Below are 15,558 nucleotides of genomic sequence, written 5' to 3' on the forward strand. Positions count from 1 at the left end.
ATAAACAAATATTTTTTTTTAAAACACAAAAGCATGCGAGAAGTAACAAAACGAGTAACAAAATGAGAGAAATTCTTCTTTTGTGTTTACCAAAGGAAAGAAATGACATGATGCATCATTTTTGGGTGAACTGCCCCTTTAAGAGAAGGCGCACAAGTGACTGAAAAACTACAGAACAATGCACTGTATCTGCATGCACAGAAATCCAATACATCTACAAACATCTATCCAATCACATTCACTGTTGGTGAAACAAATAAGTAGCTCACATGCGTCAACATGTTTCTCATCAAGCAGAGGGAATCAATAATAATAAAAAAAAAAAAACTGGTCCTCGTACTATGTAATGCTGTAGTATGAACCCAACGACACAATCTGAACCTCTATAAAAGTCATTTCTATGTTAATGAATGATACATTGAAATATCTGGCAAGGAGAAAACCTCATTGTCAGGGCAAACTAATCTCCGACCGAATGATATGGCATGTGCAGATTACATTTATGAAGCCTGACAATGGAAACAGAAAGAAAGGGTGCAACCAGGAATACAGGGATTTGAAAGAAATTAATTATATTTTGTTTTAATTTGCGTTTCACATGGTGAACACAAGACGGCAGTTGTAAGATCACTGAGGTTCTTCTAATGCAGAGACAAAGAGAATCAGATGAGGATTAATAAACGCAAGTCGTGCAGAGCAATTCGGTTTCCTCACTTCAGATCTTTCTGATTTACAGTACAGTGGTGCAGTAAATATTTGCATGCTTAAAGTAACAGTTCACCCAAAAGTGAACATTCATTTTTCATGAAAGCAAAGTTCCAATGGAATGAAAAATGATTCACTAAAGGCTGGTTCACACGGCAGGATAATTAGGCCGATTTTAGCCCCGATTCACCCCTTCCGACAATCTTAGGATGCTCCGATTATCGTAAAATAATCTGATCAAATATTCCTGCCGTGTGTGGTGTGTTAAAACTGCTCTCCTCTGCTCGGAAGAATGTCGGGACCGCTCCGATCTCAAATCGGGGATATCCAACATGTCGGATTTATTTGGCCCGATTTCTTCTCGTGTGTGGTGTCCCCCGAGGACAAACAATCATGCAGCCTGTGGACTGTGGCGTGTAGCCAATCAGAAAGCGAGGTGACGAGGCAAGTTAGTTAGTACCGGGAAACAAAATCAAAACAGCTGGCGTATAAAATATAACAAATACAAATAAAGTCGATGGGCATAACTACATCCACAACTGCAGTCCACCAGAGTTCACGGAAACGAATATATGAACGTTTATTTCAACGGTTATTAATCTGTGTAGTACGTAACAACATTTATATGAGATAAAACAACAACTTATCTCCATATTATGATATAGCAAGTATAGTCCATGCTCGCGTTGTCTCCACCTCTTTGACCATCGCCTTTTCTTGTTTTTCTTATGTTTTTTTTTCAGTTAAAAACCAAGAACAAACTATGGCCACTGCATCCTCTTCGTCCGCCATGATTGTTTACTCTAAAGTCACGTTTGATCTCGAGGGATTTTGCGAGATTTCCCGTCTGACCTGGGAATGCTCGGGAGTCAAATCGGTTCGTGTGTGATGTGTTGATATTGCCGTGTGGCTGCACACCACACACGGAACGAGCAAAACTGTTAGACCCGTGATTTTTTATCGCTGTGTGTGGGGTCTCTCATATTTGGAAAATCGGCCGACAATTTTAAAATCGTCCCGTGTGAACCAGGCCTAAGTTAGTTTATATAATCACACAATTGCATTACGTATTTACAGTGTTATCGTTAAAGCACCCTATAATAATATGAAATCTGGATGTTTTACATGTCTAAATAATATAAAGTGAATAAACTTAACTCACCTTTTACATAAACCATGAGAAACCTTAAAGGAACTAACATTCAAGTCACGCATGCTTGTATCAGCAGCTCATCAGTTTTGCACGGGCATGTCCGAGTTCAAACTGTTTCCTCATGACTCGAGAACTGTTGTAACCATTAACCGAGAGAACTGCTGTTAGTGTGCTGTTGTTGTCTTGAAACTACTGCCATCAGATCACTGTTATATTTCCTATACATTTTATTTGTTATACTTCATGCAGGTTCAGCATCACAAACACACATTTTGCCCCTTTTATGAAACCCGCAGCAGACAGTTCGAACGTTGGACATGTTCGTGCTGTTCTCTGTTTAGATTACATTTGGAGTAACTGAAGCACTATATGAGTTGACATCATAAGATATATAGAGGTATAGTGCCTCATTTGGGGTCGGAGTGACTGTCAGGCACATCCTAATGTGAGTTTTGATTGAGTAACCTGCAGATCTTGGCTGACTCGTGTCAAGACCTCTTTCAGACGGTAAAGTCAGATTGGGTGAACTGGTTCACCAAATGCTATCTAAGCAATGAATTGTGTCATTGTATTGGAAACACAGCCTCAAATTAATTACTTTCTTTAGTAGAACCCAAATATATATATATATTAATGGTTTTTGTCAATGGAATTAAAATCAAAGGGGTCTAGTGTTGTTTTGGACACCAACTGGCTTCCATTGCATGCACTAGAAACCACTGCAACCCTTCAAATTATCTTACTTTGTGATCGTTAGAAAGAAGGTCATAGAATTTTGCAATGGCTTGAGAGCAAGAAGAACATGACAGACTTTCATTTTTGAGAGAACTATCCCTTTAATTCCGTATCTCTTCAGCACACGAATGTGGAGAATCTGAAAAAATTCCAAGCGCTCGTGAGTCTAAGATGAATGCAGCTGGAGCCACAAGGCCATTTGTCCTGTGAACCACCACTCATCAATCTTTTCTCAGCTTTGCTGTCGTCCCAAATGCAAAGAAAGGCAAAGAGGAAGAACTCCAACAGGCCATTTTCTTCTTGGAGCAAACATTATTTTCAGCGACGCTGCTGGTCTTGTTCATTTATTAGCAGCCAGCAGCTGTGTGCACAATGGCCAATGCTTGGGAGCTGTCCAGTGCTGAAAACACAGGATAAAAATACCAGGGAACAAGAGAGAGAGAGACGCTTGTATTGGAGAACTGTGCAAATTGCTGGCATAATTATCAGGCTTCTTTCCTTCTGGACCTCTCCCACAGCGTAAGCAGTAAAACATTTTCTAAATGAATCTTTAAACCATGAGGTAGTGTGTTTTTGTCTTGAGCGGCCCTGCGAGCCAAATGGATTCTATTCAAGACAGAAGAAGAAATTAAAATGTATCTTTTCTTCTCCCTCTGCGAAGTTAAACTCTTACAGTCCCGTTTCGAAAACCAGCAAAACACAGCCCAGGTGTCATGATTCATTTATGGTGTTTAAGGCGGCAAATGCCCGTTCTGAATAATGTATTCCAAGTCTGGGCGCCAATAAATATTCAGACTTTGGCGGATTGGCAGGTGACACATGTAGTAGAGACAGCAGCTGAAAACCAGTTCCTCTGGCTCATGGGATTAGACACAGCTACTCTTTCTTGTCAGTTGTCAATCAAGAGTGCGCACACAAGTTAAGTCACCAACTTGGATGACTGTGGACATAAACTAAGACATATACTGGCATCTATTTATAACAAAAACAGACCATTAACTTTGTGTAATCAAAGCCTTTGTCGCATCAAGAAAGCAAGAAAACAAAACTAGCACTAAGTTTACTTAAATTTCATCTACCAAAAATGCATTCAGTAATTTTGTAGACCTGGTCCATTTTGACCTGGATGACTGTGGACATAAATTAAGACATTTATGGGCATCTATTCACCCCCAACACAAACAGACCATCAACTTTGCATAATTAAGCACTGCCCTCATCACATATAAGCAGATGGCTTATGCAGGACCTCAAAACTAGCACGAAGTTTCCCTCAATTGCATCTACCAAAAATTTCCTGAGTAATTTTAGTAGAATTGGTCCATTAAACACAACGTATATTAATTCATGACAAAGACATTATCTCTTGGAATCCGAAGGCATTTAGATGTCTGGATGCTATTCAAGTACAATTTAAATTCCACCTGTCAGCACAACACCCCCTCGTATGATTGTTGGCACTAAACTACCCAGCCGAGGGGAAACGCACATTATTAAAATGGGAGAATCAATCAAGTGCCCTCTACAAGTCACCCAACGCCAAAACGAAAGTGCTCAGAGGCAATTTCCACTTTTTTCTTCCAGAGAGAACATGCTCAAAGGGGCTTCTCTAGTATTTACGATTACAAAAGAAGAAGGTGCTCAGATAAAGAGCAGAATGGATGCCCCAAGCAGATATAGAAAGGTTCTGGAGCCAACTTGAAAGGCTGCTTGGATTGGCAAAACTGAGCTGCTCCGGTGACTCAGGGTTAGAAAGAAAGGTCTTTGAACCTGGAAGCACCGTATCGGAGGACTCACCCTGATATAGATGCAAGCAGCACAGGGCTGCAAGAGGTTGAAAGGGTGTGAGTTTAGCAACAGCCTCAGCAGACACTCATATGCTTATTTGGTCAATTAAAATATAAGGTTTGGGCTAATACTAAGATCCTGGCCAATACTGATAAACTAACAGTCATTTTATGGTGAAAACCAATAAACGGACAATTTTATTGTACATATTTTTTTTTATATAATTTATTAATTCCATGTTTTGCTGTTTCTTTGAAGTTATTTGTGAAATTTACAAGCAATTTCTTAGTTAAAATGAATTCTACACTGTTTTTTTTTTCAGCGCATAAAAAAAAGGATTTCAGATTGGCTATTTAAAAAAAAAACTCTAATATATAAAACAACAGTTTATCTAAAGCCAAACTAAAGTTATTGCAGAATGTTGCCGAAATGCTGTGCCATTAGTCCCTAATATGCCACAATAACTGACAGTCTGCACTCTCATTGGTAGTCACTGCAAGTCTTATATGCATAAAGTTAGACTCAAACTTTGTAGAGAAGAGAAGAGAAGAGAAGAGAAGAGAAGAGAAGAGAAGAGAAGAGAAGAGAAGAGAAGAGAAGAGAAGAGAAGAGAAGAGAAGAGAAGAGAAGAGAAGAGAAGGGGGCAACGCTAAGAACCAGTAACCAATTTGCTGCAAACAGCAAAATCAGGGCACCTGGAGCCACAAATCGCACCACTTTTCTATTTCTTTGACAAATAACACACGTCTTCGCGTTCACTCTGTCACTCTGTTGTACTTTTCTCCTGTCAGCATAAAGACTTGTTGCAGACTGATGCAAGAGGCACCTGGAGTGCTCCGTCAGGTAGAGACTCAGGGGTTCAGACCGAACAGAGACAACCGAGTCAGTCACGACAGAATGCCAAGAGAAATTCGGCTCAGTCTTCCTCTCCCACCAGCAACACGCTGTCGTCAAGGCGGCCACGAGACTGGCAGCGCTCAGCACTTGTCAGCTTTAAACAGCATCCAGCTGACACTCTGCAAAGGAGAAAAACAATGCGGGGCCACTCTCCATCCCAAAATTCTTGCTAGCGGTTTCTGATGGAATTTCTGTCAACCACTTCACATCAAGGCATTACTGCAAATGACAGCTTGCAGGTGGGGGGTTACACCAAGGCAAAGTAAATGACTCATTTGAGTAGATCTGGGGAAAACAGGACAAGGACGCTTTTATAACGTTACTAGAGCAATGTATACATCTTAAAGGGTCGCATTTGCATCCACTTGTACTTTGCAAATCACTTAATATTTGTTAAGAGATCACAACAGTCTAAAAACAGTACACATATCTGATTTTAGAAAGTATATAGCGCTCTACTCTTCATATACTTGATATTCGATCACGATGTCAATCAAAAGATGGCTTATAAATAGCATTGTTCTCCGAACAGCTGTTCATTATTGTAGTGCTCCTGGTTTTGTCCCCTTGAGTGTCCTCAACTGAGGTACTGCGCTCGGCAAGGGGGCTGTACATACCCTGTCCTGAACACAAAACATCTATACACCACATTATAGATTAATAATGAAGCGAGACGCAATCAGTTAGAAACAATACCATCGCTTGCCCTCACCTTCTCTGAAGTAAAGCGCGTTGTCGCCTCAGAAAGTCCACAGGAATGCCGCGTCGCCTCAGATAAAGCAGAGTAGGTGGTAACAGCCGCTGAGGTAAACCATTCAAAATGTAGAGCTCTGTTCAGCCTCAGAAATGTGTTGAAATTAACTCCTTACTTCGTTTATAGCATTCAGTAAGCACGGTGTTCGTCCTCAGCCTGTGCCTCGCGCTGAGAAGAGCTCGGAACGGCGCGCGCTTCGCCGGTCGCGAGGAGAGACACTGAACAAAAGCTCCCAGCGTTTGGTTTCCCCCTCACTTCACTTCACCTCATCTCACCAAATGAACGGAGCAGATGCTCAGGCAAGAGAGTCGCGAAGATGATACAGCCAATTCTCTGTGGACTTCGGTGGGGGGATGGATAATATTTTCCACAGTATTTCAGCGATTTCCTTCCTTTGTTTGGACATTTGCTTGGGCAGAATTTGTTGTGGTTTATGGGGTGCGAATTATTGAAAACTTGGCGGTATATCTGACTCATAATTATTTTAATCTACAAAACGAAGTAAAAAAAAAAGTCCCTCATGAAAAATTAACCATGGTTTTACTATATAGATAAATAAATAATTAGAATAAAATAAAGAAGAAGATGAAAAAAAAAAAACATGGTTAATGTTTAACCATGGGAACCACAAATTTACCATGGTTTTGCTATACTGACAGTTTAACCGTGGTATTTGTAGTAAAACTGTGGTTGTACAAATGGTAATCAGTGTAAGGGTGTGGGGGCGGTATATGCTGTATGCTTATATATGTGCATATATTAAAGGATGTTTACAACCACTAAGTTCCATTGTTAGAAATAGTCAGAACTCCCTAAATAGAAGCTGGCCAACAGAATTGACGTGGGCAGTTATGGTAACCAAAGCAACGTTAGTAGCTTTCCTTAAAGGGGTCATGTGATTCTTTTTTAAAGATTATTATTTTGTGTATTTGGTGTAACAGAATATGTTGACATACTTTAATGTTAAAAAAACTCATTATTTTTTAAAATACTGTACATTATTGTAGGTCCTCTGTGCCCTGCCTCTCTCAAACATTTTGTACAAAGTCCTTCCTTCTGACAAGCGCAGTCTGCTCTGATTGGCCAACTGACCCTGTGCATTGTGATTGGCCGAACACCGCAAGCACTCGTAGGACATGTAACGGCCCTTTCCAGAATCAAGATTTTCTTTTTTTTTTAAATGTAAAGGCAGTTAATAATGTCCTTAGTTTTACCATTAGTTCAAGCCCAAAAGGAGAACAGAGTGGTGTGACAGACACAGTGATGAAGCTTGTATGTGTTTGCAGTACACAAGCCACGGACGGTTAAGACAGCTGACTCCACTGTCTGACCCTGTCTCTCTCTCTCTCTCTCTCACACACACACACACACACACACACACACACACACACACACACACACACACACACACACACACAAACACAACAAGCAAAACTCCATACTTGAACATTCAATAGCAAATACTTTAATTAGTAACAAAACATACTTACAGTAGCTGATTCAGATGCACCAGATTGTTGTAGCAAAGTCAGAATGACGTCCTCTCCTAGATTCACCAAACAGTCATCCATAAACTGTGTTGCTGTTCTGTTGTAAGTATTCTTAAAGATTCCTAAATGCATCTACTTCGGAAGGCCAAATAAAGTGTTTTTGCTTTCGACTAGCTACACACAGCATCTCCCTGACACGGCTGCTTCAACACTAACTGCAGTTACTGAAACCACACTTTCTTACTTTGCTTGAACATTTGGGCGGCATTACGCAAATATTTCCACATAGTGACGTAGAAATGTGGGAGCGTGTTTAAACGAGTCGTATTTATTTATCATCTTCAAAAATGTTGTGTTTATTACAAATACGATAAATTCTTTAGGTGTTGTTATTTTATCATAATGTGATCAAACATGCTATTTAACCTGTTAAGAATAAATACACTCTTAAAAACAAAGGTTCTTTAATTGGCACCTAAGGTTCCATGAATTGTATCTTCCTATTGTCCGATATTTGACAAATGTCCCAACGAATACCCATTGTCTTTGTACGCTGAGCCATCCACCAGTTCTTCTGTTTGCAGATGAATAAATCATCTCAGCATCCCGAGGAGCCTTTAAAAAAAACTGTGGAGAATCTGACCTGCCCCCTGTTTTATGACAGAATAATGATGTCCCTCGAGATGCTGCAAATCTGTTCCTAGAGGGCCACGCCATGGTCCACTGTCACACATTTCACCGGACCTATAGAAGCCCACTCACTTAACACTACCCCCAGTTCAGTCGTTCATCACATTCATCACTGTCATCCGATTACAGATGTTACTGTGTAAACAAATCACAACAAACCGCAAAGCGTTCCTGGTGTGATGCTGCATGCATCCTATAATGGAGAGCTCCATGTATGGTAAAAATAATAATAATAATAATAATTCTTTGTTTTGAAGCCCTCAAATGTTGCAGGTGATCATTAGCGTGTATTAGGAACACAATAACCATTATACTTCACTGAATAGAGATTTTTTCTTATGCAGGATGTTTGAATAAATGCCAATCATAAGCTTAATATAATATTGGCAGCAGGGCTTTTTGAAGGGGAATGGTAGGGATTTAAAACACTAGGCTTATTGGCTCCATAATGGCTTTATAGCAAACCGACAAAAGCATGAATATGAGAAATAAGATTTCTTTGACTAACCACATGAGGAGAAAATACCTTCTTGACATATATATAACTAATAGCCTCCAAAAATATATATGCCCCATTGTTCCAGACTCCCTCAAAAAGGTATTGTCAAGGGACGCCGGCCAAGGCATAATACAGTGCCACACAAATCCATTATTTAAACAGCTGACAATGTGACAGTCAATGAACAAAGGACTCCTCGCAGTGGCCCTCAAAAAGAACACCACAATATGGATGATCTTCAATGGGTCGCCGGCAGATCGTTTTAACATTATTTCTTTTTCACCAACGCTTTCTTTCCTCTCCATCATTGCTGCAACGCCGATCTCAGAAACTCGTAACGAATATCTCTGAGGAAAAATAGCACTTTGTTAAAAGGCAGTGAACAAGATGTAACCATTCAAAAATAGGCACAGACCCGTCACTGCCTTCATCTGGGGAATTAGATGCATAAAATAACGGTTACACAACAGAATATTATGCTTGGAGAAATTAATCCTGAAGCACAATCTGTTTTAATGTGCTCTGAATATTCATATTTAATCATTTGGCGGTAGCTATTATCCAGTGTAACTTATATGAGGATGAATATACAATATGATTCAAATTTTCTTTAAATATAGTGATTATTTAAATATAGTGATTTATTCTACCTGAACCTCTAACGCCTAGTTTTCAATTAGGGACCCCTGAGGATCTATGAAACTGCAGGGGGTCTGTGAACCGATATATAAAACATATGGGCATTTCTTCAAAAACTGTCCAAGTATTTTTTTGTCTGGTTCCCCTGCTTCGTCAGTTGATTCAAATCTATACAGTATAAAACCAGTATTAAACAAATCCAAGACACCGAAGTCAACAGTAGGTTAGTTTAAAGCAAGTTATTATATGGTTATAATTAATTATATGATATATAATACAATATATATATATATATATATATATATATATATATATATATATATATATATATATATATATATATATATATATATATATATATATATATATACAATTTTATTAAATGCAAAAAAATTAAATATAAAACTAAATATTATATTATCAAATTAAAAAACAAGTGCAATAAAATAAAAACAAAATATCATAACATATACAGAATATATCAAAATAATAAATATTTTTTCTATTTTATAAGCCCTGGGATGGCTGAGTTTGTAGAGACTTTGAACTGTGGATGTTCCTTATTGATTTAAATCCATTAATTTCGCCTTTAATCCATTTGTCCACTGTCGACAGTGTCAGGATTGCACAAATGTACAGTTCTATAGCCTTATGTTCCTCTAAGGCCACTACCACTGTGGCTGGCGGGGTGATTTGACTCTGGCACGGGGCCAGGCCTACCACACAGCTCTTAGACCCAGAAACCACTGACATAAGCACTTAACGGTGGTCACCCATCCCGTCTTGGTCACTTGCCATCAGTTTGAGGGGGAGGGTTGGGGAACAAAGCTTGGCTGTCTGGTTAAAGTCCTTTATGGGAGCCACGCAGAAGCCATGGAGCGTGGAGAAAAGAAGAGTGTCAGCACAAGATCCTAATGAGAATGAAATGAAGCTGCTTGGATGGGGGGCCCAGCTGATCCATAATTGATGAGGGTGAAATGCGGAGACTCATCGAGTGTAAATGATAAACACACTACAACGGGGATAAATTACGGCTTGCCTTTGGCTTTCATTTCAGATGATTCGGAGCGCAAGATGTGTCTATTGGATTTTTAATAGCATACCTATGTAGACCACTTGTGATTGCACTCTATTGTGTGCTGCTAAAAGAAATCTACAGCCGAACATATTAAAAAACAACATATTAAAGGAGCATTATAAAATGAAAATATGCCCACGTGAAGGGGTTTAATCCCAAAAGATATACAACTTATTACTATTCTGCCTAATTAGCAATTACCCAGGCCCCAAAGCTGGTAAGTATTTGTAATAATGTGCCAGTCGTGCAAATCTAAAGTCATTATGGCTTTCATGAGGCACTGGACAAGGATTTAACCATTGATTATCACCATAAAAATAAAATATTTTATGAAGTTGTGAATATGATTGTTAGACTAGGTTTTACAAGAAAGTACTATTTTATTATATATATATATATATATATATATATATATATATATATATATATATATATATATATATATATATATATATATACACACACACACATTACTAGCTATTACTAAGTGAAAACTTAGTTTCGGTAAAATCAATTTATTGTTATTTATTTTATTGCTGTCATTTATTAGTATACATAAATAAATACATATTTTAATTTAATTCATTTTTTATTTTAAATGTAGGATACAAAATGAAAATCTTATTTACAAAATTGTAATATTTGAAGAAAATTTTTTTTTTATATATTTTTAATATGGAAGCCCGTTTTTTTTTTTTTTGGGGATAATTTGTCAGAGTTGTGAGATAAAAAGTTGTCACTACATTTTTTATTTTTTAACAAACAAAAAAAAAAAAGCTGAATTGCGAGATGTAAACAGAATTATGGGACAAAACTCTGAATTGTTGAAAGTGCTCGGAATTGTGACAAAAGAGTGTTTAAATTCCCAGGTTTTCCTCAGAATTGTGAGTTTATCTTGCAACTTTTTGTTTCGCAGTTTTCTTTTTTTCTCAACATTTTTTATTCAGTTGTGGAAAGAGGTTTTCATACTTTAAATAACAATAACAAAGCTCAGTTTAAAATGTCACGATTTGTTTTGTGCTCAACTTGTCAAGAAAAATCCAAAAGTTGATCTTAGATTTGTGCTGAGGATAAAAACAGTTTATTATAATGTCTCATTTAAGTGTATTTTCCCTCACCCGCCCCTCTGCTTCAGGATTTTACATTTATCAACTCTACCTAAAAATAGACAAAGACAAAAACAGCAGCGCGACGGAATCTGTCTGATGTCATCATCATCAGTCAGTCTATAATAATCATTGTGTCAGTCTATAATTCAGGTAAGCACACATGATAAATAAAGAAGTATTGTTAGATTGAAAACAACTTCCAGAAATAGATTTAACTGTCATCGCTACACAGATAGCTGAGTGACAGTATCCTCCAGCGCATAAATTAAAAATAAATAAACAGCACAAATAAAACCAGGCGTGATGCGATCTGTTTTAACCTTGACAAGACTTTGCTCTTTATCAAGGCTGCACTGCGTTATTGAAGAATGATGCAGATGCTTAAATATGGAATATAAATGGTGACTGACAGTAGATTTTATGACTTTTTATTGTCAAAATTTGTAATGAGACACAAAAAAACCTGGAATGACATATTGGTGTGCAACTGAGATTTGAGAAGATCCCATGGAAAAAAAAGTAGTAAAAAAAACCCTGTTCGTACCATTCTCACATTATGGCAATTAATTTTAAAGTACAATCAATCATTTCAAACGCAATAAATGAAATTATGCATTAAAAATATATATACAGTATATATATATATATATATATATATATATATATATATATATATATATATATATATATATATATATATATATACAGTATAAATATATATATATATATATATATATATATATATATATATATATATATATATATATAAAATTGCGATAATAAAACAATCCTGATTAAAAAATACAGTTCTGATTTAAAATTTGATTTTTTTATTATTTTTATCATAATTATTTTATTATGATTATTACTGCTTTTATTATATTATTTTCAAAAAAAAAAAAGTATTTAAGATCAGTTTAAGATTTAAATTGTGTGGAAATGAACAGTGTGAGTATATAATCAAACATAACAAACAAATAATTAATCAACTTGAGGGGGAGAAAATGACAACAACAAAAAAAAACAATAATGTAAAAAAGATCGGGGCACAATAAACAATAGTCTTTAGCACTGACACAATGCAGCACACTGGATATAGTGTACAAAACACATCCAGACCTTAAAGCAGATGGAAAAGTCAAAGCATGTGGGTGGATGCTGGACTAAGAAATCAAAACCCATCAGGATATGTAAACTCACTTCCTTTCCTCCAGGACGAGACAACTCTGGGATCAAAGAGTGTCCTTGGGATGAGGTGTTTTACACACAGAGGGCAAAGCTTAATTCCACCACCCATAAACACACATACACACTTTCTGTTCTCTGACTACAAGCCAAAACACAATTACTAATCATAGGAAGACAAAATCTATGCCTACAGCTATTTACAAACACAAATACCCATCATAAAAACGTTCTCTAGATTCATTATATTCTTCAGCTTGAGGGGTGAAAGCGGGGATGTAGTATATCCTGTAAGATGTACTAACAGCATGTATGTCTCTTATTATGCCTCCTAGATGGAGCTTCAACCTTATGTCCTATAGCTTTCAGCCCAAGGGAAAACTTATCTATAATAAGACAGAAAGAGATTTCATCTCAAATGATCCCTTCTTGTGTCATACTAGTTAAACAAATCTTCCAGGTTGGAGTCGATCTCTAATAGCACAGATGCTGTTAATTAGCACAGAAAAAAATTGATACAAACAAACAAACAAAAACAAAAGCCATGTTTGGCTTACAATGGAAGTCAGTGAGGCAAGGAACTGCATCAGTATAAATGGTAAAATATGCACAGTTTAAAAACATTGAAACTACAAAAAAACTAAGAACATACAATATACCGGTTCCATTTTAGATTATTTTTAATTTATTGTCAATTTTTTTGTACCGATATTTACATTTAGAAAAGAAAGTTCACTAACATTAAATCTTTAAGAAAACTAATAATAACAGTGCTATATAATCTTTAGCAAATCTCAAAATCTATATACATTTTTGTACTGTATATTATAAATAAATTTGATTTTTTTTTCTGTAATTTATCTAATTTAAGGTTTTAGCACTTGATTTTATTAAATTATAATTTTAATATCTTCTATTTTTGTAGTTATCAACCATAACTTACAATTATATATATATATATATATATATATATATATATATATATATATATATATATATATATATATATATATATATATATAATTATATACACACGTATATAATAATTTGTACTAGGATACTAGAAAAGAACCGTTGAGATAAAAAAAAAAAAAACATTGGTAAACAGATAGCCAGACATCTATTCACCTAGAAAACTAACTAATTAGTTGCTTGTTGAAACAAACAAACAGATGATTTGAGATGGTCTATGGCGAGCGAAGGCAAGCCACAGATGCTGTGGTTAAAGCTTGACTCGTTTTAACCCTGATAAACAACTTGAATCCAAGTAAAACCAAACAGATGCCTCACCATCTGAAAAGACTTTGGCAAATCAAAAGGGATTGAGGTGAGCAGCGATAGGACATCTGGAAAGAAATATCCCGAGGTTCAGATTCTCTGACCAAACACGCTGTTGACAAGAGCAACACCTGAGCGAGTGAGGATTTCACTGTTTACACTTTATCAGGCAATGAAAGCAGTCTGACAGCTGTCAGGTTGGCATCTCGCAAAACAGGGCTAAAAAAAACACCATTTGCAGTAAGCCACCCTATTATATGGGAAGGAAAGCTTGGTGTTAATGGGAAACACTCTGTGATTTTGCGCAACTGTGTCCTTTTCAGACGTGGAATGGACTGGGTAAGCAGCTTCTGTGAGACTGGTAGTGCCCAATAAGCCAGCAAGGCTAGAAACTGAGAAAGCCATGGGGACGGCCACAGCAATTCAGGCTGCTTGTCTCAGAAGAAACACTTCTGTCAGTTATACTTGGACAGAGCACAACAGCCTGAAACAAAGCCCACGTTCTTCATTCTCCATGAGCTTCTCTCCAAACCCTGGATTTAACCATTATGTCTTATTAAATACTCCTTTTGTGTGACATCACTAGGTTAAAAATACCAATTTTCCTTACCCACCTACAGAAGTGTTTTTTCTTTTCTCTTATTTTCACTTCACTAGGAAAGTGTTTTGGCAGAAGTGCGCTAAAGGGCTGTTGAAGTTCTTTCCACTTCACAACGAGATGTTTTCTCCTTTTAAACGTCATTTTTTTTTCACCCTCACGGCTTTTGCTGATGTTTATAGCTTAATGTCCTCTTCTCCATCTTCTCCATTCAATGAAAGTGAATGGTGATCGTCGATCAAGATTCAGCTCGACTCACGACTTTGAGAAATAGTCATAATGGAAGGCTTCATCCTTCAAGAGCTTCCTTCCCAACCTTAGATTTAACCTTTAGTCTTATGAAATACTAATTTTGTGTAACGTCACTAAAATTAGATAAAGAATTCAGACTTTTACCCAGCTACAATATTTCATCCAGAACACAGCAACCAACTATTAATGTCTTTGCAACAACATGGCAACGTCCTGGTAAACCATCTGCAAAACCCTAGCAATTTCTACAAAAAAAATAAAAATCTAGTATTCATTTGCTTTCTCAGACACAAGCTTTGGGTGATTTGCTGATACGTTTGTTGTGTCTAAGTGAAACCCACAAATGTTTTTTTTCAAGCATTTCGCTCTTACTTTCATTTCACTAGAAGAGTGTTTTTTTGTTGAAGCATTTCTGAAGTGCATAAAGGGCTGTTGAAGTTTCCACTTCACACCAACATGAGATCGCTCACCTAAAATTGAAAGTTTTGTCAGCATTTTTTCACCCTCTTGGCTTTTACAACTTGTAGGACTTTGTGGAACTGATGTTTATCGCAGAAAGCCCAAGCTGTGATGTTTCTTCATTTAATAAAAGTGGACGGTGACCATGATTGTCCATGATTCAGTAAATAACAACTTCAATTTCAGCCTGTTCCTTCTACAAAACACACAGCCTGAAACATAGTCACAAGGACTTTTTTTTTTTACAAC

The 15,558-nt window shown here is 36.8% G+C and overlaps 1 protein-coding gene across 2 annotated transcripts in view; it reads right to left on the reverse strand.

Annotated features, from left to right (window-relative positions):
- The window catches only part of LOC113064889 (neurocan core protein-like), a 102,043-nt gene extending 95,712 nt beyond the window's left edge, over positions 1-6,331 (reverse strand). The window contains exon 1 of one of the 2 annotated variants that reach the window (XM_026235884.1): positions 5,991-6,331. The gene's annotated coding sequence lies outside the window, so the exon portion shown is untranslated. The remainder of the gene's footprint in view (positions 1-5,990) is intronic. The other variant, XM_026235882.1, reaches the window with a different exon arrangement.
- Between the last annotated feature and the right edge of the window lie 9,227 nt (positions 6,332-15,558).

Source organism: Carassius auratus, chromosome 47, assembly GCF_003368295.1.
Source record: "Carassius auratus strain Wakin chromosome 47, ASM336829v1, whole genome shotgun sequence".
Lineage (NCBI taxonomy): Eukaryota > Metazoa > Chordata > Actinopteri > Cypriniformes > Cyprinidae > Carassius > Carassius auratus.